Raw genomic sequence first — 24,720 nt, 5'->3', positions numbered from 1 at the left:
CAATAAATATGCTTACTGCCAAGTCTGCCAGATACAATGTTACAATGTTCAGTAATGACCATGCAAAGATGAAAAACACATGTGCTCTACCATCAAGGAATCTGCGATCTAACAGAATAAAGAAACACACAAACAGATAATTCTGAGAAAGGTAAGCAGTAACATGATATAAACTAAGAGCAAGGGCACTCATCCTAACCCAGTGGGTCAAGAATGTCTTTTTGGAGGACACACTATCTAACATAAACCTTCAATGTAGGTAATGAGTTAGATAAGTAAATGTTAGGGGCTATAATGTTTTAGGCAAGGGCAAAGTATCAGCGAATGCGGGCAATTGTATAAGACATAGATGTATTTGAGGAACCAATAACAGTTCTATATTATTGTAACATGAACATTAGGTTGGGGCATGCTAGAGAATAAGGCCAGGGAAACAGACCAGGACTGTGATATAAAGGACATGTTGTATGCCATATAGATGATCACAATAGAGCCATAGACAAGCTAAACAGAAAGGGTAAGTTCAGTTTTATATTGTAGATAAATCACCTTGGCAACAGTGCAGAGGGGCTTTCAGGGACACAAGTTATAAAGCCAAGGGACATAGCTTATATATGCTATTCAATTTACATCCAATAAGGGAGTAAGCCTGGGTTAAAATGTGACAAATATGCTGAATCTTACAGAGTTGAGTAGTTTTCACTGAGATGCTATGATATATAACTTATTAAATAGCATAAATATCATCTATATAAATACATACAAAATGCAGAAAAAGAGGTTGATGTTGAAAAAGAGCTTACAAAGAGTTTATACAGAAAAAAAGGATTGCTGAAATCAAGATTGTGTTTCAACCAAATTTCTAGTTGTTTTCTTTTCCACTTAAGTAATTTACTAGAATAAAGTGTGCACGTATGTGTGTGTATCTGTGATGTGTCACCTTCATTCTTGGAGTGGAATTTCTTTGGACAAGGAAAGAGTTTTGTTGCATCCGAAGAAATGTTTATTATGTACCAACACCTTAAAACTTCACAGAGAATTAATCAAAACTGTAAAAATCAACTTTGCAAGTAAATTAAAACATGCAAAACCAAGGTAATAATTAAAATATGGATGTGGAAATGTCAGTAGCTTCGGAATAAAGTAGTTTGGTAATATTTCTGAGAAACGACTGTCTACTTAATTAATTTTAGTAGTATAATAAAATAATGGTGACAATATATGTATTTCATTTTTTCTATTTAACTAGAGTTAGGGGGCATCCACATTTAAAAAATTCAGATCTAAAATACTTTGAAGGAGGTTTCAGATGTAAAACTAATTTTCCTTCCCACTGTTAATATACTTGCTGCTCATTCTTATTGCCTCTGCTTTCTGATATTCTGCCAGCCCTGTGAATTTGCTGCTATTGGTTTAAATTTCTCTCTTCTTTTTCCATCAACAGACATCAGTATCCAGATTGTCTCTCAGCTCTTATTTTGCTACTTCTCATAGTACTGGCTTCCTCCTGGGCTCGAAACTGGGCTACTTCAAATATTTAACCCCTAATCACACACCTTTTAAAGACAGTCAGAATAACCCCCACAGAGGTCAGAACAAAGCGTGTGTGTGTGTGTGTGTGTGTGTGTGTGTGTGTGTGTGTGTGTGTGTGTGAAGTTACCTTCCATTCTTGAATGGAATCTCATAACTGTCCTCTCAGATAATGAACTCTAATAATTCTAAAGATCACTGAAAAAATAGGAACAAAATCTCTGAAATAAACACTTGTTCTTACAATTTCCTGAGTTTTAAATTTTCACCTCTTGAGCTAGACATCCTGGTGTGAAGTGCCGTGGTTTTGGGGAGGAATAACTCTACGTTGACTATGGAGACATGGCTATAGATTTTTGCCTTAAATTCTCACAGTCACTGAGTATCTTCTTGTACTCCAGAGCAGAAGGTAAAGGATTCACTATGTGGAAGTTACCCTTCTCTCATATTAGAAACCAGTTGCTTAACCAGTAAAACAAGATCTTTGCAAATACTCTTCATAGTGCCTGAAATTTAATCACATGCTATAGAAACAGCTTGTTTTTGTTTGTTTGTTTATAGTAAATAAAGAATGTTATGCTTGATTTCAATATTCTGCATTTACTCTTGGATGGATAGAGGAGAGTGGGAAACAAGCCTACTCCATACATTATTATAAATTAGGAAATAAATATATATTTCTTTCAAAAGAAACATTGCTTAATCTTTTTAGGTCTCAATTTTATCTTCTGTAAAATGGATACAAGAATAATAATAATTACAATAAAAATAATAGTATCTACCTTCTATTGTTAGAGGATTAAATGAGAAAGAACCCTTAGTGATATGCCTGTCACAAGGAAACATTCAAGAAGTCTTAGCAATTACTAACAATCCCTAATTGAGTATTACATCTTGCATAAGACAGCAATTCACAAAGACATTAACATGATCCCACCAAGCAAAAGTTTGAGTAATCCTTCTTCCTCTGATGGCACTAATTCCAATCGATGCTGTCAGTCCCCACTCCACAGGAGGATCGTGAGATGATTCTTTATAAAACCAGTAAATGAAACATCAGTTATCTAGTGACAAGAGCTTGCCTCTAAGGGTTACAAACACTGATAAATCAATAAATAGCACTGGAAAGGTATTGTGATGGATACTACTAGTTTCAAAATTAATCATGTTTAATGTTATTTAATAACAATGATGATTTGATTCTCACTGTTGGTTAAATTTCTGAGTGAAACATTCCTCCCTCAAGATTATATTACCCACCACTCAGAGCTTTGGAATAGCAATGTATTATATTATTATTAGCCTGTTCATTATCTATTGGCTGCTGTAGAAAATAGCAGCCTCTGTAATGGCCACAGACTAAGTTTGGCCTGTTTGTGTCAAAAGGATTTTGAATTATACCTTCCCTCTAGCTTCTGCTCCCACCCTGCCATAACTTGCTGCCACAAAGTAGAAGAGGTAGAAGTATTTTTCTGACTGGTGTTGCAAGATATACTTAGTCTAGAACAAAATGAAACTTTCATTTATATGATCTGAAAAAAAATAAACACAAAGCAAAAAGTTTTTATCTTACTTCTCTTACTTCTTTACTCAATGACCCGGTTTTTCAGTTTTCTTAATCTACTACCTAATTATTTTCATTTCAAATTTTATGATTAGCAGTAGGATGGCTGTTTAATTTTTTTCCAAATTAGAATAATTTTGAGAGTGAAATGGGATGCTGCGAATAATTGTAGAGCAGGTGTAACTATGCCTGATGTGGGAAAACCAGGACATTGGATCACCTGTACCTGAGGAACTACATTCCAGTGTTTGACAGTGTGCACATACTGTATTCAGAAGAGCCTTAGGATTCTTTTAAAGCTCACTTCCTTGACTCATCTACTTATTGTACCTGCTAAACACATAAGAAGCTGCCTGTTGTCACAGCTTCTGCTGGAACTGAACAACTAGTCAAGAGGAGTTCAGGCCCATTGATTAATCTATTTATCACTCCAAAGAAAGAAAACACCTTTCCTTTGATACTTCAAGTCATTGCAACATATTATCGAAGCAGCATTAAGGGCGCTCTAATACCATTTTTTTGAATACTGACAGTGTGACTAGGTCTAGCGACATTCCCTTTCAGACATTTAATTTGACAAACATGCACCTTTAACACTTGGAAACAAGTCACCTTCATTATTGAAATGGAATAAATTGTCACTATGAATTTCTTGAACTCATATGGCCTTCTACAAGCCATAGATATCCATTCCCAGGGCAATAACATAAGGAAAACTTGAAGAATCAAAACCTCTCAGCTATTAATTACATGTATGAAAACTAAAGGACCAAATAATTTTGAGTAGGTATAAACCTAAACATCTGTTATATAGCCAACATTACACTAAAAATATTACCTCTACAATATCCATGATTTCTAGCAAGATTTCTCTGCTTATAAATGTCCAGAAATATCCAATCACTTCCTAGAAAGAAATCCCAATTAAAAATATACACATTTATGAATTATGTAGTTTAGCTTTATTGAAACCCAAATATATGTTATTTTTTCAACCTGTGTTCCAATGTCTGTGGCTATGCAGTAAAAGTTAATCAATTAAAAAAAAATTAACCTTCCAGAATTGGAAACAACTAAATTTTCAATAAAGTGGTTTTTTTCATATACAATATCCCATTTCTATAATTATTTCTCACAGTTTAATTTCCAGATCTTTCATCATTAATGGTGTTTAGATTTGTATGATGTTTAACTGGTTCTGGCTTTTCTGCCCTTGATTATGAAAGCATGTGTTAAATACTGCTGAATTCTGAAATACCTACAGATATTTCTGTTATATACTGTCAGGATAATTAGGTCTTCTGAGGCACTCATTAATTTGAATGTTGAGAGAATAGAAATTAGTTTTTTTTTCTTTACATGATATTATGAAATCATCTGTTATATTTTCCACTCATTCTTCAATTTGTTACATAGGTCTTAGAGGACATAAAGAAAATACATTGTGTCTGCAAAACCCAGAACCTACCAGTAGGAAAAAAAAAGAGCTAAAATCTTTGTTGAACATTTAAGCTTAGAGAAAAAAAAATCTGTCCTTCAATTTCAAAAAAAGATTTTAAAACTATTGTTTTAAATGTCAATTCAGGATTGCTAAATAAAATGATAAAATTATAACAGCTTAGACACAACAGACAGTGGAAGAAACATATAAAGAAATATTATATTGATGGAAGAGAAACTGATGGGGAAAAGATGTGTTTTAAGAAGGCTTACAATAAGCAGGGATGTTTTGAAAAAGTTCAAGTACTATAGACAATATCTCAGAAAATATCTCATATTTATAGTAGAGGAAAGAAAGACCTCTGTATGTCAGTGTAAATAAGGGAGAACAAGTTTGATGGGTGGCACCTGTTGTATGGCTGGGAGAGGTTTCACTGGGGCTTTGGGGTTACAATTCTGAAGGAGCAGTAATTTAGTAAATAAATTTAGTAATTTATTTCTCACCAGTAAAATGGTGAGAATAGAGATAGTTAACCAAGTGGGTTGGGGATTAATATAGGTCTAAACTGAAACATTACACAGAATTAATCATTTTTCTGTGTTTATTGTATCACAATTCACATCTTTAAATTTACTTATCATGATAATTATAAAATAGATGGGAATTTTAGATGAACTTTGAACTTTACTATGCAGTAAAACAGATTTTAGCACTCTGTGTTTAAAATATGTAATATGTGTATGATAGAAGTTAACATGGATAAGAGGTATAAAGATAGCTTTCAGTCCCCACCTCAAAATTTAAAGAGATTATCTTTTTATGCCCCTAGTTAGTAGGTAACATAAACCACTGGCAATATAACAAATATATTTGAACATTCCCTCAATGCACTGGAGTACATTTGAGAACAGTTGTTTGTTTAGATTTTGTTTTATGAATTCATTCAATCTGGCATGTGTGCTTAGACATACCCATTTGTAACTGAATAAAATTTCAAAAAAACAAAGGGAATAATTTAAAGTTGTTTGCATTTAATAGTCCACATCAAAGAAAAAGAACTTTCAACACAGTTAAATTCCAAAAGTAGTCACACATGTCATTCTGCAGGTTAACACTCTGGATGGAAGCAGAAGACCAGGGTATTTAAGTAAATAAGACTGGTATTGGGTGAAAAACTGTTTCTGTTTTGTATACCAGCAGAGTAAGTATTGCTCAGATTGCTAGTGTATGCTAATTCTTTCTATCTGCTTTGTTGTGGCCTTCCTAAAATTGAGGAAGTGACAGTTTAAATACCGTCTGGACTGATTAACTATTCAGAATTCTACTGACCATGGGAGATTTAAAAACCATATTTTAGCTCATGAATACAGTCTCTGTGCAAAGTATCAGCATGCCTAAAAACTTTATTATGAAACAAACACTTCCTGATAAAGCTCTAAGAACATTTAATTTTATTTGGCCATATAGCTATCAGGTTGTATTCTATTCTATAAGAATTTTATTTATATAGATTAAAAAATTAACTAAAAAAAATTTGCCAAACAAATTTATTTCCCTAGACTCAAAGAAGCAAAACATAATAAATTTATCAAAAATATTAAGTTCTTTTCCTACCAACTCTAATTTGACTTTTGATTTGATGAACTTTGGAACAATATTTTGTGCTTTGGCTCCCCAGAAGAACGAAGCAGTAATCTTAATTCTGTGTCTGACGCTTGTCAATGAAGTAATATAGTGTGATGAATAGAATAGAGGCCGTGAAGTTGCTAATGTCTCTGACTGTAGTTACTTAATTCCTCTGAGCTTCAATTTTCACATCAGAAACTGACCACTTAGCAGTCCTTTCATTCTTCACTTATACATTTTTTTGCAACTTCACAGCTATACACTATTTAGAAAGAATAATGTCAGACAGTAAAGTGGGACACAGCACTGTAATCAGAGAAGGAGATCTCTTTTTGAGACAGGTGTCAGGTATCCTGTGAGGGTGAACTGTTTATCGCAAACATCACCTGTGTCTGTAAATAACTTCTCCAGTCACAACCAAATGGCAGCCTTTTTCAGTGGTGGAGAGGCAAGCAGAGAGACAGGTACATGAAATAACAGAACTTATAGAATACTCTCAGACTGTGTTTGCATTCAATGTGCCATGTATAGGTTCAGATGTGTACACATATATCTTGTAAAATACTTAATCTTTATCCTCAATAAGACTCAACAAATCATTTCTCAAGAGGCTTAATAACTGAATTCAATAGCATTATAATCTAATTCCAGTATAGAAATCAGAACTTTTGAGAAAGTGCATTTTGACTGAGTAGTTTTTTCCAAGTATGTAATAAAAAGATCTTGGAGGTTTCTCAAATAACAAGAAATTCATTAACGACAGCACTACATTTCATACCTTGGCTTCATTAACCAGACATAGGATTTGGGAAGTTTAATTCTTCAAGCCCATGTCAAAGAGGGTTAACCTTCAAGGCAACCATTTGACACCTCTTCAATAACAGGAATGTCCTCTTATCATTCCCAAACCATGACCTTTCTAGGTCACACATGTAACTTTTTATGTGTGTTCATATTTTCTGTTCAGTTAATGTTACATTTTTGTAACTGCTACATTTGTGATGTAAACAAATGCATTCAAGTCTGAAAAAAGTGTTAAAATCATTTCTGTAGTGCATTCTTCTATATTCAATTTTTAGGGAGAAGACATTTTCTTAAAAAGTTAATATCCCAATGTTTTCATGGTTCAGCTAATAGAAATTATTAAGCACATTTTTTAAGAAAAATGTTGCAATCCCACCATTTTTTTCTAGGTCTGTCCCCAAACTAAAAATATATAGGGAAACTATAGTGAATCTCACAGGATCAGGACGTATAACTGTTTTAGTTCACCACTTTCTCCCTAGTACAATGCTTGTTTTAAATTTTAATTAAAATAATTGTCTTTCCATATGGTGACTATATAAATTATTTGAATAGATTTGACTTTCCTATCCATTAATAAATTACTATTGGCTGTAGATAGTAGTGTACCTTCACTGAAAGATTATAGGTAAAATTTATATGGTTTAATAAACTATAGAGGGAAAAAATAAGACTGGGGACTCACAAAAAAAACTACTCTCTCTCTTCCTCTCTCTCTCTCTCTCCCCCTCCCACTAGCTACAAACACAAAAATGATTTTTATGTGCTTTGACTGTCAAAATAAGACACATCACATTGAGTTGCAGAACATTCCAACTGTTGGGATTCATTTTGAAAAACAGATCACAGAAATAATGGATACTACTACTTTAACCATTATTAATAAAAATCCCTATAAATGAGGATTACTTATTTACAAACATGTATTTAAATTATAAAAGTGCAAGGAGGGGCTTCCCTGGTGGCGCAGTGGTTGAGAGTCCGCCTGCCGATGCAGGGGACACGGGTTCGTGCCCCGGTCCGGGAAGATCCCACATGCCACGGAGCAGCTGGGCCCGTGAGCCATGGCCACTGAGCCTGCGCATCCGGAGCCTGTGCTCCACAATGGGAGAGGCCACAGCAGTGAGAGGCCCGCGTACCGCAAAAAAAAAAAAAAAAAAAAAAAAAAAAAGTGCAAGGAGATACTTCTAAGATGAAAAACATTGAAGAGGATGCCTATGTTCTGAGAAACTGAATAAAGGTTTAAATTATGAAGTGATGAGCTAAATGGACTATGACAAAGCAATGGATTTAAGTTTGATTCAAAGTTATAATTTTGTAGTTCATTTCTCTGATGTAAGGAGAAATGTAATTAAGAAGGCAACACAGCTGCCTTGTTCATGAAGAAATAGTCTAAAGCTTATACTTCACTGTATGCCAGTTAAGAAGTTATTTAGGAACTTGAAAATTGTATCTTTTAATAGCTTTTTTTTTTTTTTTTTTGGCACAAAAGAGCAGCCTTAAGCTAAAACTGAGAAAGAGGGAATAATAGCTGGCATCCATGTGAGTGGCTGAGCTTAATAATTGTTGGCAGTAAAGACAAACACAAAAGGTTGGGCTTAGAATACTGAGGCAACTGTTTTCGATCGAGGAGTTGCATGTTAGAATTCACTTTTGGTAACAACTACTACTAATTTGCACTGACTTGGTTGTCACAGGTCAGCATGTGAACTAAAGGAGATTTAACAGAAATCTGTCTGAACTCATGTAGGCAACAGTAAAAAATACAATCATCCAAACCTCAGGGCATCATTCTCCCTTTTTAAAAAGCACTTGCCCAAGATCAGGCTACAGAATGAGAGCTTGCTAGTTTATCAATCTTTGAACACTTTTTTTTTTTTTTTTGGCGGTACGCGGGTCTCTCACTCTTGTGGCCTCTCCCGTTGCGGAGCACAGGCTCCGGACGCTCAGGCCCAGCGGCCATGGCTCACGGGCCCAGCCGCTCCGCGGCATGTGGGATCCTCCTGGACCGGGGCATGAACTCGTGTCCCCTGCATCGGCAGGCGGACTCAACCACTGCGCCACCAGGGAAGCCCTGAACACTTTTTCATATCATTCTTTTGTAGGGGCAGAGGTAAATGGCAATATTAAAAGCCTTTTACATCCCTTTTTCAGAGAGGAAAAAAAAAAACAGACTACAAAGCTCAGAAATATCTAATAAGAAAGCAAATGCTACAGAACAATTTCATTTAATCTCCCAAGAAAATAAGTACTCTTAGAGGTAAGCACTTATTAAAAAAGAGATAAGCATATGATATGCTTATAATATAATGAGCTTGATTCTACAGACCATTCCTCAAAATCAATCTCATTATTTTTATACTATTATTACCATGTAGGTAATAACATGTAGGTGTGTGTTTGAATTCAACAAAATATGTACAAAGCAGCTGCATAGAATAGTTTCTTTGGAGTACTGGAACTACTTCAGTATCCTTTTTGTGGTGGTAGGTACAAAACTCTATGTGTTTGTCAAACCTCATAATATTCCTCACACAAAAGTGTGAATTTTACTTTATGAAAATTAAAAACACAATTTAAAAGAACTGTACATCTAAGAATAATAATTTTTATTACATATAAATTATACCTCAATACAAGTGACTTTTAAAAAATGTCTGATACATTGTTAGCTACTTTATTATACTACCTCTTTTAGGGACTTTTGTGTTAAAATCTATGTAAGTTTTGGGTATAGAAAAATCTACAAGAAAAAATAGATTTTGTCATATGTATAAACACTTAATGATTCTTTGTAGGCTTCAGGTCCCCTATATATTTTTGGAGGGAAATTCCCAGAGAATGTTCAAGAGAACTATCAATAAATCACATTAAAAAAATTAAAAGGTAAAAAAAAAATTAAATTAAGTTAAAATAGTACTATTTACAGCCACACATATATTGACAAATATTACTTTTAAAACAAACACAAGAAGAAATTTATATTTTCTTCCCATACTCTGATTTTCATTGCATTTTGAATGGAATGGATACGGTTGTCAGATGGACTTAGTTTTTAAACTAGTTCTGCCACTGATTAACTAGTTAGCCTTGAGTTAGCTTTGAGCAAGTCTGTAAAATGGTAATAATGTCACATATCATAGAGAATTGAGGCAGAGATTATATGAGATAATATGAATAAAGCAACTAACATTGAACCAAAGCCATGAAAGCCACCCACAGATTGCCTGTACCTTTATTAGGTGGGCATGTTACTATCACCTGATTTTCGGAAAAACAAAAAAATTTTCTTCCCACTATCTCTTCTGATTTTCATGTTATGAAATTATTTATCTGGTTTCACTTTACAAAAGTAGAAGTATCTGTTATAAAACGTGTCATCAACATGCTTCCATCCATAGTCTTATGGAATCATTGAGAGGCTGCGAAAAATATTTAAATATTTTGATTGATTTAAATCCTAGGAGTAGGCAGTGTATATGTTTGGTGGGGTGGGAACAATGGAGAGATGGTAAAGATTTTGGATAAATAAAATAAGCTAAAAAAATACTATCATTCTTATCTTGTTTCCAAAGCTATAATGTGAAATGTAACTTGCCCATGACAACATAACAAGCAGCCTATAAAATTATCACTTTCTCCCCCACCACTAGTTTTCTTCATCTCCACACTCAATTAATGGAGAAACACTTTGGCAAGGAGGAGGTTAAGAGGGGCACATTGTAAGAATGTAATTCAAAAATCCCAGATCTGATTTTGAGAGAATGTATGAACTTCAAGATAATGTTAAGCATAGTTAACAGATGTATGTACCTACTTGCAGCATTTTAAAACCTTACTTTGGGCAACAATTCTGATTCCTGCCTCTTTTCATTAAAATAGTCAAATGGTTCAGTTTAAATAACATGGGTTGAAAGTTCTCCTGAGATTTTTACCCATAAATTATTCATTCTTCCAACTTAGATTCAAATTTTAAAATTCAAGATGAAATTTTAGAAAGTCTGTAAGGTAAGACTCATTTTAATCAGAATGTGACATAGTCACTTTAATGTTAAATAATGTAAAAATAAGAAACTAATGAGACAAAACATAAAATTCAAAAGTAATCTGAAGTTGCATTGATCTACAAAAACATGTAAATCAGAAATGAGAATCAAAATAGCAATGTAGCTGTCTCTCAAGAAAATACCTATAGTTTTTTTTCAAACATATTTAATCAAGAAAATCTACTCATACTTCTGAGTGATTCGTTCATCAGACCTCAGAGTCTTTAAAATCAATTATTGATATGGGTTTGTCAGCCACTAAAAGATATGAGAATGGCAATCAGTCCAATTTGATTGGAGTGTATTAAAGGGCTTATCTGACTCACTGGCTGTTAAGTTTGCTTATTTTTGTTTTCCATTTTTTTTTTTTTTTTTTTCAGTACGCGGGCTCTCACTGTTGAGGCCTCTCCCGTTGGGGAGCACAGGCTCCGGACGCGCGGTCTCAGCGGCCATGGCTCACGGGCCCAGCCGCTCCGCGGCATGTGGGATCTTCCCGGACTGGGGCACGAACCCGTATCCCCTGCATCGGCAGGCGGACTCTCAACCACTGCACCACACGGGAAGCCCCGGGGAAGCCCCTTGTTTTCCTTTTTTAAAATTCTGTTTGAAGTACTGAATATACAATTGAATACTGTAGCAGAAATAAACATAAATTCAGAACCATGCTTTCTGAATATCAGGATCTTGAGTTTCCAAGTCAAACTTCATTTTAAGATTATCTCCCTTGAGTCTATAGAATTCACAACAATCCTGGATATTGGCACACTGGAGATTGCACCTAGCTCTGTAGCATGGAAACCTATGCAATGGTATCACTGCATTATTTCTCTAAAGTGTGGCCACTTGTCTTGATAAAAGCTGTAATCCCTAATTTAGTAGAGGATAAAATTCACATTTCAGAGTCAGGGTTGTAACTTTATCAATCTAAAATTTCAAATGATCAATATCCATTAGAATTATTCTCTACAAAGTAGCTTTTGGAAGATGATTTCAACACATTTCACACACACACACACACACACACACACACACACACACACACCTTTCTGTATCTAGAAATGTAATCAGACTTAACTACTTTTAACACAGGCACTTACATCCTGGACATGCTATGACCATTACCAGCACTATATATTTTGTTGTCCTCATCATTCTCTTTCTTGCAAAAGGTAGCTTATAATTTAATACCTAATTAAGTTTACTTTCTTAGCAAACATCCTTCCATATCTCCATCAAAAAAAGAGCTCTCATTCCTCTGAACTTGTGTAGTCCTTAGTGTGTGTTTAGTAAGATATATCCCAAGGTCTTTTATAATAGTTATGTAGGTCTGAATTGACCTTCTCTTACTAGGTATCAAGGTCCTTAAAGGCAGTGTGTCAGCCTTTCCCAAAAAGATAAGCCTGAGGCAAAAATTAGTGTCCCACAATTTTGTTAGGAGTACAGCCCCAGAGAGTAAGGAGTGAGGGAAAAGGGGAGTGAGGCAAGGAAGACCAGAGCCAATATTACAGCCTGATACTGAGCTGGTCACTGCTGGTGTCACGGGTGATGGAACACTCAGTTTTGAAGGACTGTCTTCAGAGAGGTCAAAAAAACTCTTTCCAGGAGGACAAAATTGTAGGCAAGCTCCTGTTTCCCACTGATCAAATGTTTATCCAAAGGAGCATCAACTCCCTATGCAACTAAGCTGCATACATATGGGTGCTAAGAGGGTCCCAAAGCATCACATGCCTCAGTGGTAACACTGAAGCCCTTCAGGGGGAGGTGAGAGAAGCACAGCAAGGACATAAGGTGAGCCCCTGTCCGTGCTGCACCTGTGAAACTGGTCAAAGACTACCCAGAGTTGTTGTCCAATGGCCATCTGTCCTAGAGACAGGTGAGACTGAAAGGATCTTAACTGGCACATAAGAGATGTCTGATTTAGTATGTACATATCATGAAGCTGCAATCATAAACCTCTGAAACACTCACTGCAATCCATCTTTGAAACACTCACTGTAGTACAGGAGTATTTTACACATCATGGCTATTAAAATACTTACTGAATAAATAACAGTGTTAAGAAAGTGTGTTGGAAAGATAAGAGTGAATGTCATATTAGAAGTGAACAATTCCATTAAGAGTAAAATAAACTACAATGAACACAATAGGTTAGTCATTTCTAAATGTTTAAGATTGGAAGGAGTTTTAGGCTGCTACTACTATAAGTACAAAGTTATGTAAGTGACGTACTCAGTTTTGTTAAATAGTTAAGAAAATCAGGGCAGCTTTCTATTTCTACTTTTGGTGAAAATAGCTGTGAAATCTCTCTGGGCCTCATTTATTCCACCTGTGAAGTCAAAGGAATGAATTTGATGACATCTTAGATTTTTTCCCAAACTCTCAAACTGTTATGTTTAAGATCTTGAATCTATGGCAAATTAGTAATTAAAGGTTAATTTAATAAATATTAATGAGCAGAAATGTGCTAGGTACCTTTCTTTTTGCTAACAAGGCACAGTAATGAACAAAAGAGACTTATAAACTGCCACATTGATGTTTAAATCCTAGTGCAGGGAATCACAAAGCAAAATAAATAAGTGAATAGTACGTTAGAAGGTGACCAGTTACAGAGAAAAAAGAAAGGAAGGTGTATAAGGAGGCCAGAGAGGTAGGTTACAGTATTAAATAGGGTGTCCAGGGTAGGTCCCTCTGAAAAGCTGAGGTGAGAGATCCAACCAAATGGATAATAAGGGAGGAGCATCCTAGGTAGAGAGAACAGTGCAAGTGTCCTGAGAGGGAATAGATATCACATGTTCCAGGAAAATAATAGACTCTGTGACCTGAGCCACGTGATGGAAGTGGACACTATTATGGGGATGATGCCAGAGAGTTAAGAAGAGGTCAGACCATGTAGCACCTGCAGGACATTTAAGAAATTTGACTTTTATTCAGAATGAGATGGGGAGTCATCGAGGATTTTTGAGCAGAAAAATGATGTGGTTTGACATGGGCTTTTAAATGGGTCTGTTTGGTTGCTATGTTAGAATAGATTATCATGGGGCGAGGAGGTAAACAGGAATATGGAAAAAATAGTTTTTAAAAGGTACATCTGAAAATAATGTCTGTACAATTAATAACCTGGCTGAAATGATGGTAATGACTCCACATATTTTAATTTAGGTTTTTTATGTTGTGACCATCAGAGTGGCTAAAAAGATCTACCTATCCTAAACTAGATAAGATGCCCACATCACTTTCTGCAGAGATCCAGAATTAAAATGCCACTATCACGGACAAGTGACATTTGGCTGTAAGTAATGTGATGAAAAGAAAAGAAAGAGAGATGAACTAGGACTATATATATTTTTGTATTATTAACTAAAATATTCTGTCCAAATATTATATATTCTTCACAGTGTCATGAGATCATTAATGGCCCCATTAACAGAGGAGATCACATGGTCAAGTTACATAGAAATTGAAAGAGAAGACTTACATATTGGAGGAGGTATAATCATTGGTAGCACAGAAATATGAAGAATGATATATTAGTTTCCTATTGCTGCTGTAATAAGTTACTACAAAACCGGGGGCTTAAAACAGCACACATTTATAATCTTTTAGTCTGGAGGTAAGATGTGAAAAATATATCTCACTGAACTAAAAGCAAAATGTTGGCAGAGCTGTGCTCCTTCTGTAGACATGAAGGGAGAATCTATTCCCTTGCCTTTTTACCTTCTAGAGGCTGGTCCTCTTCTTTGGCTTGTGGCCCCCTTCTATTCTGAAAACCAGCAATGGCCAGTTGAGTCTTTTTCAATATGAGCTTGTCTGGCACTGACTCATTCTGCCTCTCTCTTCCACTTTAAAGGATCCTTGCAATTACATTGGGCCTGCCTTGATAATCCAGGATAATTTCCCCATTTCAATGTCATCTGATTAACAACCTTAATTTCCAGTTGCCATGTACCTTAACATATTCAGAGACTTGGGAGATAGGACATTAACATCTTTGGGGGCCCAATACTCTGCCTACCACAAATGGTGGGATAGGTTTAAGGTGATGGATGCTAAATAAATCTTGCCCTTTCATCATAACTTGTTAGAATCAATCTGGATGTATGTAGCAGTGTATATGTGACCACTTATTTTAAGAGTATTCCACTCAAAATTATTTTTTTATAAAGTCATTGGATCTTTATAGAAAACAACTAACATTCTAACACTCTACCCTTATCACCGCATTTCTCTGTGTGATCATGAAAGAAGCTGTCTATGCAAGAAACTTTCCAAATTATGAACCTAGAATATCCAATACCTGTTTAATATTGCTCATCCTTGGATTGTGTATGTGTGTGAGATATTTTTCAGAAGATGACTAGGGAAATTGGGAACAGAGAACATAAAGACAGGTTGTATGCAAGCCTAGTTGTTACCACTCATTAGAAGATAAACTGGTAAAAGTCCCTACTTAAAAGGAACGATGATGCTACTCAAGACTGAAGAAGATAGACTTGGAAAATGTTCTAATATACTAAGCATTGAATGTTGAAGACCTTGCCATGTTGAGGGACACAGAGAAAGGTTATCCACCCATGGTCCTGGAACACTGGTTTTCTCCTGAAGAGATTGTAAATGTCTGCTGTAGATTTCTATGAGGCTGGGGAGGCTGGCCTTATGCTGGGGTGAGATCTAAACATATTCTTTCCTCAGAGACTTGTATTTAAGGCCTGCTGTCTAGATAGGAGATAAATGCCCAAGGACATTTTCATAGTAGGGTGGTACACTAGCTCCTGTATTAGGATGGCAGCCTGGAGTTAGGTAAGAAGTCTACGTCTTTCACAGATTATACATTACCCAGTGGTGAACAACTATAGAGATTTTGGATTTATGTTCTTTGACAACAGTCATATTGTCTACTAAATTTTAAATGTCTTTGTGTCAACATTTTCATCACTATCATAAATCTTCAGCATAATTTTGTTAAAAATTACAAACTTGCCTTTCCTCTCACTACATTTTCAGAAAGGATGGATAGGTGTTCACAACTCAGTTGAAGTGTTTAGAAAAGAGCTACTTGAGTATGACAAAAATCAGAAATGGGTAACCTGCAGCAAAGTGGTTAGAGGTTCTGATCTGGAACAAGATGGCAAATAGAGGTGGCAAGTTAAAACCAGAAAAGATTTTTGAACAAATACATGTCCCCGGAAATCTCTGGATACGCGGTAAATGAGTAAATTCTTACATAAAATCAAGTAATACTGGGGTCAGGCTATTTATTCAGGCATTAGAGGAAAATATGATTTCAGACTAGTGAAATCTGAGACATATGGCCTGGATATACAAGGAGAAGGTGTACAACTTTGGAAGGACTTAAAAGTTTATTTAGGGCTTGTCTTGCAATCAAACCCCCTTCCCTACATATTGCTATATGACTCCTTCATAGTGGCATGCTACTATTCATTCGTATTTTATCCAAAAGATCCTATTTCAAAAGCCACATTTGGTTCATGCAAATACAAACAGATTACACAACAGGGAAAAGAAAGGTTAAAGATTATGAAAATTCACACAGGACCACTTATTCACACTTTAATAAGCTTATACAAATACCCCAAAGTACAGCCCTTAATCTGGTTTCTAAGTATACTTTAATCTAGTCATTATAAATCACTAGCATGTGAGAGAAAAAGGAGAAGGAGAGATGAATATATCCTTTCTAAAATAATATAGGGCAAAAGTAGCATCCTTAACATAACATACTTTATGCTGTGCTCATAAATATTGTTCCTAAATATTTCAAGTGACTAAGTATATGCTAAAATTTGTCTTTATCCTCTTGTGTTGGGTTCTAGAATATTTGGTTTATAAGAAAATCAAAGAAAGTAAAATCAAGTTGCTTTAAGAGAAGAAATCTTTGTTCCATAAAAGACACACTCACATACACAAACGCACACACATCGTGGTAGGCAGTTTCTGAAATGACCCTCAGTGATCTCTTCCTCCTGATATTCATGTCCTGTCCCCTCCCCTTGATAGTGGGTTTGAGATTAATCATGCTGGAGATTAATAGCTTCCAAGATTAGATAACAAAAGACTGTGACTTTTTTCTTGCTCATTCTTTCTTGCCCTCTTACTTGCTTCCTCTGTTGAAGCCAATTTCCACGTTGTGAGTTGCTGAATAAAGAAGATTCACATGACAGGATAGTGAAGGAAGCCTCTGGCCAATAGCCAGCAAGGAACTGAGGCCCTCGTTCCAATAGATTGGGATGAACTGAATCCTGACAACAACCACTAGAGTGACTGTGGAAGAGGACCCACTCATTCCCTGATGGAGCCTTGGGATGACTACAGCCTCAATGAGACCTTGATTGTAGCTTCGTGAGGTATTCACACCCAGAGGACTTAGTTTAAACACTGTGAGATAATAAATGTTTGTTGCTTTATTAACTAAGATTTGGGAAAATGTGTTAAACAGAAATATATAACTAATGCACAAAAATATACACACAAGAGAGAACACAGTTTTTGAGGAAAAAAAACTAGATGCAGGAACTAGATGTAGTGACCATAAACTATCAAAGTTCACATATTATATGATTACAGCATGTGAAAAATCATAAAGTATCTTTTCCTTATAATTGGTTAAACACTCAAATAGAAAACTAGAATGTTCCAGAAACCTGTAGACTATGAAGTTAAGAAAAACAGAGACAACAGGAAGGCTATGGAAGGTGATTATAAAAAAATATATATTTAAAGATTCAAAGTCAGAATTTATATTTCTAAAGAAAATGTAAAATTTCCAAATATATATATCTCCTTCTATGTCAGTAATTATTTCTCTAATAATATATTATAATAAATGTCTGAGCAACAAATTTGTGGCAGGTCTAAGCAACAGACACAGTCCAGTGAACAGACATCTATTCCTTAATGAGGGACAGGAAATGATAATTCCTCAGTACTTCAGTAAATACATTTGTCTTTGCTTACAAATGTTTCTTCTGTAAATGTTTCCAACAAATTGCAAAGTTCTCTATTCCTCACAAAGCCTTTTTTATTTGATCACTAATTAAATTTTGTAAGTAAAATTTCCTTCGTGACACGGAATTATGTTAATTTTTGAATAGACTTTTTTGTTGTTGCTAATAAGTACTTCAGGAGAAGAGGTAAAATCAAGTCTTTCAAAAGCAATTGTACCTCAATGATTTAAATCAACTCACTGGGCTTATGACTGTGGCAGATAATAAAAAAATCAAACTGTTCTTCCAAAAGTAAGTTGATCACTACTTAGTACCTGCCTGTGTTCTTCTAAGATTTTATAAATTGCATGTGATTGGAGCTTAGATGAAACTTAGATTGCTGATTGCCTTTAACCATAGGAAATACTATTCAAAGAATGGTGAAACAAAAACCAAATCCATTTTTATACATAGTGAAAAAACATAAAAAAGAAAGTGATCTAATCAAAAGCACTGCACAAAATAAACAAAAAGAATCAACAAGTATATAATATATCTCATAAGGGTAAACGAGTTCTCTAAGTGGGCAAGTGTCTATTGACACATGCTGGATGAATGTGCTGCTTTCACAACACACCAAATCTGGCATTCAACTTGAAATCGGTAAGATTGGCAGGAGGTTTCTGGCTGGATTCCACATACTGCTATTACTTCATGGGATTTCCATGCTCTTGGCACGTTCGGAAACTTATTTTTTGTCAGTTAATACAGGACCATTTAGGTTAAAAAAAAATGGGGGTGGTGACCAGAACTCGCTGATTTAAAAACTGGCTAATATATAAAAACAGAATGTAAAATCAATCAGCTGTGATGGCCCAAGTGGTTTCAAATATGGGCCAGCACATTTCTTTAACAGTTTCCACATGTCTGGGAAGCTTAATCACTAGTTACAATACTGTTGAGTGAGCCAGACATTATAGAAGTTATTTTTATGGACTATTTTCTTGGAGTTGTGGTAGTCTAGCAAGGTATTATTTTAGGTAATAGGAAATAGTTGTCAGAATAGCCTCTCCTCTGAACAGTGAGGTAAATAGCTCCACGTACACTAAATCCTCCTCTTTAAACTCTTCACTATTAAATCACTATTACTTTTTAACATTCTCAAAATGTGCCCCAACTACCATGTTTCATATTCTTTTACATTTTAAGCTTCAAATTGGCCTTTCAGCACTTTAACCTCAAACTTAAACTAGTTAAGCTCTACACCACATGAAAGAAAACTTAATTTAGGAGAATTTCATGGAGTCCTTAATTTCCAGCAATGGAGAGGACTGTGCTATTTTAATCACTGAAAACAGTGATTCTTGAAACCAAGTGCTTCCATCCTACCTTTGACTATTTCAACACATCACTCATTCTAGGTGAGGAATCTACCTACAAGAGTGATTGGGGGTGGCCACACGTTATCTTTCTGTCTTTGTCAGTTTCTGTTACCCTCATGTCACTGTAGCTATGTCCTCACAGCCTCACATGGGAGGCCATGTGTCCACAAAGATAAATGATCCAACTCAGTTTGCCAGGAAGTGTTCCCTTCATTCCAGTGCATCTTCTGGGAGGAAAAAGTCACCACAAGAACAATAGCTAAACATAAAATTAAGCATTTACTTTAAGCTCCACATGAAGCTTATATCATAATCGCACCAAAATTTTAGAAGAAGATTCAATAAAGTTAAATAATTTACTTCAAGTCACACAATCAATAAATAGGATCACTGGAATTTGACTCCAGATCTGATTCCAAAATGCCTAATTCACCCTGGACTCGCATCAAGTTTACATAATGCTGCTCTCCCATGCCCTGGATGGATCCCAAGTTTAATTTGACACAATTTCATTATCCATAGGATGGAGATACATATATATCCCCAAATATATATGTATCCCCCAGATACATATATATCCTCAAATATCAAGAGTTATTTGAGAAAAACCATGGCTGGTGCTAGGCATTCCTATTCCCTTCCATTTTCTTAAGATTTGCCTGCCATCTATCCAGCTAGCTTAACAATAAAGCCCAAGTTCTTATTGAACTGGGAACCTCCCTGAAGCCTTACCTCACTTTCTTATCTCTCTAAACTCACCATACTAATATACTGAGAATAGTCTCAGTTTGTGGGCCTGGTTGAAGTTTAAATGACTCATTTATTTATTTAACCCATAGTGCTGCCATTATCATTTACATTGTTATTGCTACAGAATGTAAGAATTTATTTTAAGAAGTGAAGGACCAATATAAAGTAATCTTTTTATTGCTCATTTCTTGTTAATACTAGGAGTATAATTTATAGAAGCACAGCCAGAATTCCAGCAGAGATAATAGATATCTGAAACTCTGTGTTCCAAATCCATTTCCTGGAAGCAACAATAGGATATATGCGTAATATTTACATATTATACATTTAAAGTAGTGGAGTTGTACACATCTTGCAAGAAAGGAATTCTGATGCTGTTCTTATTGAAAACAATATTCTATTTTTCAATCTATTCATTAAACACTGGGGATGGTGTGGATACACAAACTACTGGAAAGGAATATGAGTCTTTTAGTCTCCATGAGTTTCATAAGCATTCTAAGTTTAGGCTTGGTAGCAACTTCAATTCAGATTAAATTATTTCTCCTTTGTGGCATTCTGCTTTAATACATATTTTCTACATTCTTTGTTTTGATATTTGATTCAGTATAATCTTGTACTCTTGTATAGTGTTTCTTAAGCATAAAACTATTGACCTTTTGGGCCAGATAATTCACTGCAGTGGGGGATGTCCTATACATTGTAGAATGTTCAACAGCATCCCTGACCTCTCTCTAACCACTGGATAACTCCCCTTCCCCTAGTGTGTCAACCAAAAATGTTTCCAGACCTTGCCAAACATGCCGCTTTGGGCAAAATCACCATTGGTTGAAAACCACTGATCTAAAAGGTTTTCATGTACAAATTTATCTCATGTACAAATAAGATTTTAATCTTAGAGATCACAATTAGTGTGTGTATATATATATATAATCCTTCCTGAGTCACAGGGGTCCCCAAGATCACTCTCAGGTTTAATGATTCATTAGAAGGACTCACAGAACTCAGCATATAGACATATTAACAGCTATGATTTATTACAGTAGAAGGATACAAAGCAAAATCAGCGAAGGGAAAAGACACATGAGACAAAGTCCAGAGGAAACCAGGTGCCAGCTTCCAGAAGCCCTTTCCCGCTGGAGTCACACAGATGCAAGAAATTCCTCCAGCAGTGAATTGTAACAACAGGTGTAAAATGTTGTGCATCAGAGAAGCTCATTAGAGACTTAATGTTGATTGCCTAGCATGTATGAAAATCCCAGATTCTGAGAAGGGAAGCAGGTACTTAGCCAAATTCATGAGTTTTTTTTTACAAATAATTTATGTAGCATGAGCCACACTCAGTTGATAATGATGGAAATCCTCAAGAAATCCAAGTTCCCAAATGCCAGCCAGGGGTCAACCTTGAAAACTGTCTTTCGAAGGATAGTGGTCTCAGGCCTGTAAGGTTAACCCTTTCTGCACACTTCCCTACACAAAGTTTTGTGAAGGGTCAACTACATTTTAGGAACTCAAAGACTGATAGAATGAAAAAGTGAGTGAAGTAAGTAATCAATCTATCATATTTTCCATAAGAATCCATTAAATTCCCTATTTAGATTATTGTTCCTAGAGATTCTTAGCCCTAAATAGACGGAAATGTTTCTGGTAATGAAGGATAATCACAAATTTTAGAATTAAATAAAAGATTTTAGTTAATGTAATTGTGCCAGACTTGAGATGCATTTCCAGAAACTCTTCAAACAATTCAATATGCCACAGAGGAATCCATTTTCAGTGAAAAGAAAATGGCATATGGTAATATTCCAGTCCTATAATTTCCAAATGCAACCACTAAGAGAATGAAGAATTTACATTGACTCTAAGGCTACGTAAACCACCATTTTCTGCTAAGAAACCTGTGCCAGTTTTAAAGATAAAATCCCTCAATGATTACATTTTTTGGGGGGGAAATAATTGAGTTGTCTACTGTTTTTCAGTTCAGACAAACTGTTCTAGATTAACAGGATGGTTTGAGAAAATTAGCTCATCTAATTAAAGAAAAATAGAATACACTGCTCTTTTCATGAAAATGGATGGCAAAATACCTCCCACCACCTTATAACTCTTGTCCAAAGGGTTAGTTTAGGTTTTATTACTGGATTATTGTCTGATCATCACCTCCCTCCACTGAGAATATAATCTTTAGTAAGAGCAAAGTTCTTGCTCTTTTTTTTTTCCTCAGTATCTTCCCAGCACCTTGCACAGAATGTTGCAAATAGTATTTAACAAATATTTACCAAAAGAAAATTTTAAAATAAAAATCTATAAGGATCATGATCCAGAGTCCATGTGTTCCCAGGGTGTTTTGGGTACTTAGTGTCAAGGCAAACAGAATTAAATAAACAACAACAACAAAATAAAAACAAGGCATCATAAAGACAAAACTGAATGCCTTATAGGATTTGTTTCTTTGATTCTAAGGTATACGGAAAATGGGTTTCAGGTGGACCTTGATACCATTCAGAAGATTCTAAATAGGGCCTGGTTGTTGGTAAGGCCTTGGATTGCCGAAACACTGTACCATACCCCTCTGACATAAACAGGCACAAACATTTTCCACCGTGGGCCATACAAATATTATCATTTTGTGTGTGTGCAATTTTTGAGAACAGGGTTGAAAAACATTCATTAGATGTAGTATTTTGCTTTTAAATGCTGCCACTGTTCCTTTTAATGTGCCATTATTCCTGGTGAGACAGATAAGATGCATCTGCCCCATGCCCCTGGCCATGAGTTTGTCTGTACATTATTCCTTCTAATTCTCTCTCTCTGTTGAGCTAGCTATTTTTTGTTTCTTTGTGAAAATTTGTAACTTAAGAGAAATATTCCGTACCCATTATTTTCCAAAAGGTGAAAAGGGCTCAGCAAGTGCTTATATCTGGAAGGGTACCTTGACTGAGATCACAGAGTTAACATAACATACTTGATAATGCTCTGGGAAGTAAGGACTAGTTAGTTGTGCCAATAAAAACCAACCTTCTAATTCCCAGACCAAAGTTTTGCTGCCATATGCAAAGGTGCTTCAGTGACTACTCAAATAACAACGTTTAATTCAAGACATTTAAACTAAATGTAACATTTTCATGGCAGTATAAACATATATTTAATAATGGTGACAATTTGCAGAACCTGTTACTTTCAGAACTAAGAAGAAATACCTTATAAAGGAGTTGGTTTTAAATAACGTGTTTTGTGGATCCTGAATGATGATAAAAGTTCACCTCATTAACACTACCGAGCATATTGGAAGAATCCAAAATTCTAGCTATTCTTTGGCCTGATTACAAGTAGATAATTTATATTTGAAATATTTTAATATTATAGCATCTCTAGTTCCTTTTATAAAATCCAGAGCTCCATTTACTCACTTAATAGTATACTTTTTTGGAAGCTCTTCAAATTAGCTTCATACATTCTTCTTAGATATAAACAGAAATCAGCCAGTTACTACCTTCCAAGTACTTTTGCTTATTATTCAATTTTATTGTACCTTTAAGCAAAGGTCACAAAGGTCAATGCAATTGAAAAGTCAAATGTGTGGTAGCAGAGTTTGAAGTTAAAAATGTAGGGGTTTGCTTGGGGTTTTGTTTTTCTTGAAGTAAATGACTACTTACCCAGCCTGCACTGTACAGTTAAGAACATGGGCTCTGGAGTAACAGATCTTGGTTTGAATGCTGATTTTATCACTATATAAGACTAATGACTTTGAACATCTTTTTAAAATTTCTCTGATCTGTTTCCTCATACATTAAAGAGAGTTGTGTGTGTGTGTGTGTGTGTGTGTGTGTGTGTGTATGTTTGTTTGTGTGTGTTGGGAAGTACAGGGTGTTAGTGCTCTCATCAGTAATATTATTACCTCATTGTCAAGGATCCTACCACTAAGATAGATGCAATATCCTCTCTCCCTCCCGTTCTTCTTTCCTTCCTCCCTTCTTCCTTCCTATTATCTGTCTTCCTTTATTTGAGGTTAACTTAAAATAGAGTTGGAGAAATTAATTTCTTTGTTCTCCCAAGTCTAATTTTATTACATCTCTTTTTACAATTATTCATTTTCACTCTTTTAAAAACTATTTTATTCTAAAAGAGTTTTGAGTAAATTTGAGAGAGATTGGTAAATTTGGTAAATTTTGAGAGACTGGCCAGCTGGTAAATTTGAGAGAGATAACTTATATTGTTAATGTGAAATTCTTAACTTATCCACAGGATCAAAAAAAGTTAAAGATAGAGTAAATAACTAATCACCATAGCTATAGTTTTTCCTCTTTAAACACTCTAGTAAACCAACAAAAGGAAACAGTCTCCTCAATTAATACAGGCCAATTAGGGCAAAGATTTGGTAATGAGAGTGTTAATCTATTTCTACTGTGATGAATCAAGTCATAAAGAATTTATTTCACTGTGTCATCTAATCCATCCTCAAATTTTTAATTTTTTTAAAATTTCAATTTCTTTGAAAACAATTTTTGGAGACAATTCAAACATTCTTTTGTATAAATTACCATCTTTCTAATGTTATTTTAAATCAATAATACACTTATTTTTCTGCACTTAATGCAGATTTCATATTTTTGTACTCAGAATAAAGTGCAAATAG

The sequence above is a fragment of the Orcinus orca genome, chromosome 14, assembly GCF_937001465.1.
Source record: "Orcinus orca chromosome 14, mOrcOrc1.1, whole genome shotgun sequence".
Taxonomy (NCBI): Eukaryota; Metazoa; Chordata; class Mammalia; order Artiodactyla; family Delphinidae; genus Orcinus; species Orcinus orca.
The sequence above is the reverse complement of the archived record's forward strand: the minus strand, read 5'-3'. Positions refer to the sequence as shown.